The 3,612-nt window shown below is 36.9% G+C and overlaps 1 long non-coding RNA gene across 1 annotated transcript; it reads right to left on the reverse strand.

The window, feature by feature from the left end:
- Positions 1–2,323: 2,323 nt before the first annotated feature.
- On the reverse strand, positions 2,324–3,058 carry LOC113298623. The gene is made up of 3 exons (XR_003334301.1): positions 3,016–3,058; positions 2,751–2,920; positions 2,324–2,355 (listed from the first exon to the last, which is right to left on the reverse strand). It is a non-coding gene; the product is annotated as an uncharacterized LOC113298623 (long non-coding RNA).
- Between the last annotated feature and the right edge of the window lie 554 nt (positions 3,059–3,612).

A 3,612-nucleotide genomic window follows, 5' to 3' on the forward strand; every position in this document is an offset into this window, starting at 1 on the left:
TCAGACTTGCTGAAATGCCTGAATGGCTAAATCTGAAATAATCTGACTGGAACTCAAAGTTAAGTCAAATGAAACTCAAAAAAGGTCAAGTCAAAGTCAAGTAAAATGGAACTCAAACGAAATCCAAATTTAAACTCAAACTTCAGAATTCCACATTCATTCACTTTATCCATTTGGTTTAAAATTACACAAAAAAGATGAAATTTTGGCTCAATACAAAACATGTCCAAGCTAGGTAGCTAATATGTTCTAACAACAAGATGCTAAACTAATAGACAATAAGCTAAAAACAACATGTTAAACAACAAAACGATAAGCTCCTTCGATGACGATGAAATTAGCCAATACTTCATAAATGATATCAAGTAGAGCATCCATGTGTTGTGTCCCTGGTTCACATACGACAAAGAACGTCGTTCCTGCAACATACACCAACCACCAATACCATAAATGTAATGTTCAAGGTATAAGGATCATGTAAACAACAGTTGGCTCATTAGTCAAAATTAATATCTGTAGCTGACAGGGAAATCGAAGGCAGATACAAAGAAATGGGTTGAATCCTTTGGAAACTCATGTTTTTTTATTTTTTGTAAGTAACGACATCACAGGGGAACAAATAGATCATTCTAAGGCAACAGATAAAACTCAAAATCAAATCACAAAAGGAGGTTCAAGTTTTGTTGTCAACTCACATGTGTGGGCAGGGGCAGCTACATTCCAATCTACCAGAAAGTAACACCAGCTACATTCCAATCTACCAGCTACATACATGCCGTCAAGATGTTCTTTGTAAATTCCATCATAAAGATGACAAATCTCCATAATCAGGTACAGTTTAACCTGCAAAAAACCACAAGTAAAAGACGACAAATCTCCATAACTGAGTGCATGTTTTCTCATAAGTGCATATTGAAGACTAAAGACAATAGGCTCTGAATTGAAGACTGAGATTTAAGGTAGACTTACTCCACCATCAAAAGCAACAGGCTTGCCAAAACGACTCAATTCCGCCTCTAGTTCAGCAATACTTTTATTAATTATCGACTGGAGGCCTGGGATGCGAGACTTGATTACAGTTCCCAAGTGCTGCAAAATCGACCATTATGCATCAGTTTGAGTATGAAATAAACCAAAGCTCATAGATAACCAAGTATAATTTTAGGAACAGCCAGACAACACGAGTTTTCGCATTGCCAATCTTTATAAATTGCAACCTAGGTCACATATAACAAACCCCTGATATTAAAAATGTACGTTAATATGAGGATGGTCTAAATCTAGACAACGAGATTTACAAGTTAAATAGAGTATACACAATCGAAAGAGACACTCTGACATTTTAAATAAATTTGGGAGACAACCCATTTAACATGAAGAATTCCTAGCTTATCATCAGTACCCAATGAAATTTATTTTGTATTTGAAATAAAAACCATCCATCCCAAACCGTAACAGCCATCATATTCTATGGAGACATTCGCAGTATTGCCCATTTTAAAGACAAACAAGGAACCAATCCACAAGCTACGATACTCCTACCCTATACCACTTGAATATCATTGCAGTAGTTTGCCAAAATAGGACTAATCAATCTACCATATAGAAATTTAAAAGATAATCCTAGCTACCAGTTTGGACTAGCTAGCCATACCACGTTCAATCTGGCACGATATCATTCTCAAATTCTAGTCTTCTAGTCGTTGATTATACATGAATCCCATAAACTAATTAATTCCAATTTATATATAAAAAAAATGCATTTATAAGATATCATGTGGCAGTATAAATATAGACCCAATAGTTGGCAGAATACATGTTACCATATCCAGGACCGACATAGCCTTGGTTAGGATACATGTTAGGATCTTGAGCAGATGAAACATATCCATAGCCTCCATTGTTTTTGTCCACTGTAAACCACAAAAGCACACAGGTTACATCGCCAACAATTCCAAACGAAGGCTTAACATGATCAATTAAAAACCAAATTTTAGCATCAACCCCTGAATACTATAACCCAATTTGAGCAACAATACCAAGATGCATGTTCTTGTCAAAAGACGGTTCTAACAACACAAAAGTAATGACAAGAAAACCACACATCAAGGATGTATCAGTACTTTGTATAATATGTAATATTGTTGTGCCTGCTTCCTACTTTTACGAACCAAAAAACTCAAGAATCGTGACCCATCCCTAAAACCAAAACCGAATGCACTTAGGCAAGAAAGAGCATTTGATTACAGATATTAAACCAACAGACAAACATTCTTTGTTGAAAGTATACTTGTGCTCTGTTATAAGCATACGTTAGACTCCCAAAACACTAGCTATGGCAACTCCTGCAGTACCCTGTAAAAATATATTACAAAGTCAGATCAGAGATAAATTAAGGATCACAGATACCAAAGCTAACACGAGGACACCCCCAACAGCTGCAGAACCAAACTCTATACAGGTGGTCCCCCAACATACTACTAATCCACTCAGGTTCTTTCCACATTTTGGAGTTTATTAGATGGAATCCCATGATTCACACCATATATACATCAACAAGGTTTATAAAATCTATACCCTGCAAAGTCACTTGCAAACCATAAGTATCTGACAAAGCTCAGTAATATCAACAGACCCCAACAGAACCAAAGTGACCAATCACAGTTTGGAACAAGGTGGCCAACAAAAAACCCACCATTAACACTATGAATACTAGAACAAGGTGGAACATGTGTTTCGTAATTATTTACCTTTGTCGTGAGAACAGTTTGGACCATGCATATGCATTATAAAGTTGATAGTTCGAAACCCGGAACATCTCCGTCAGCTTGCCATAATAAATGACCATCACTTATGGCTTGGGAGTTTTCTTTACCATACACATCAAACCATGAATGTCTTACACAAAACGAAAAGCTTCCTGCACAAGATCAGATAACAAAATTCAGATAGAGAACCGAGGTAGTTTTTTCCACGCAAATACTTGGACTATGGAACTAATTATTCTCCACATACCTGCCAAAGTTCAATCTCAATTAGTCAGGTATGTCTTTCTGGTCCTTGTATTTGTTAACATTTGCAAGATGGTTTCTGATTATGTCGCAAAGCCTACAGAATTCAGTTGTTCTCTTGTGCTTCTTACAAAACTGGAAGACTCGGTGTGCAGTCATCATTACAATAGAGAGAAATATTACACTCAAACTCATCAAGACTGAAAAATCAAAAATGCCTAAGAGATAAAAAGCGGTTGAAAGGAGGTAAACCTAATTAAAATATCAGATGGCTTACCGCGTAGAATGCTTCTAGTTTAGTGTTGTTACGGAGAATTTCGAGAACCATTCTGTAGGCCTCTAACCACAGAGTAACAAGCTCGCGGTCAGATATATCCTTTCCCTTCTCTCCACCAATATAGCTCAGCATCAAGTCTTCAGGCCTCTTATCCGCTTCCAAGTCATCAATGTCTAGAGCTTCTTCTAAAGCCTCTGCCTGGGTCTTTGCATTCTCAACTTTCTCAGTTGAAAGATGCAAAAATGGTTTGATCACCTCTTCCAGAGAACCAACATTAACTTGTTGGCATACAATCTGGTACTGAATCAGTCCGTTCTTTGCAAA

Source organism: Papaver somniferum, chromosome 7 (assembly GCF_003573695.1).
Source record: "Papaver somniferum cultivar HN1 chromosome 7, ASM357369v1, whole genome shotgun sequence".
NCBI classification, from domain to species: Eukaryota; Viridiplantae; Streptophyta; class Magnoliopsida; order Ranunculales; family Papaveraceae; genus Papaver; species Papaver somniferum.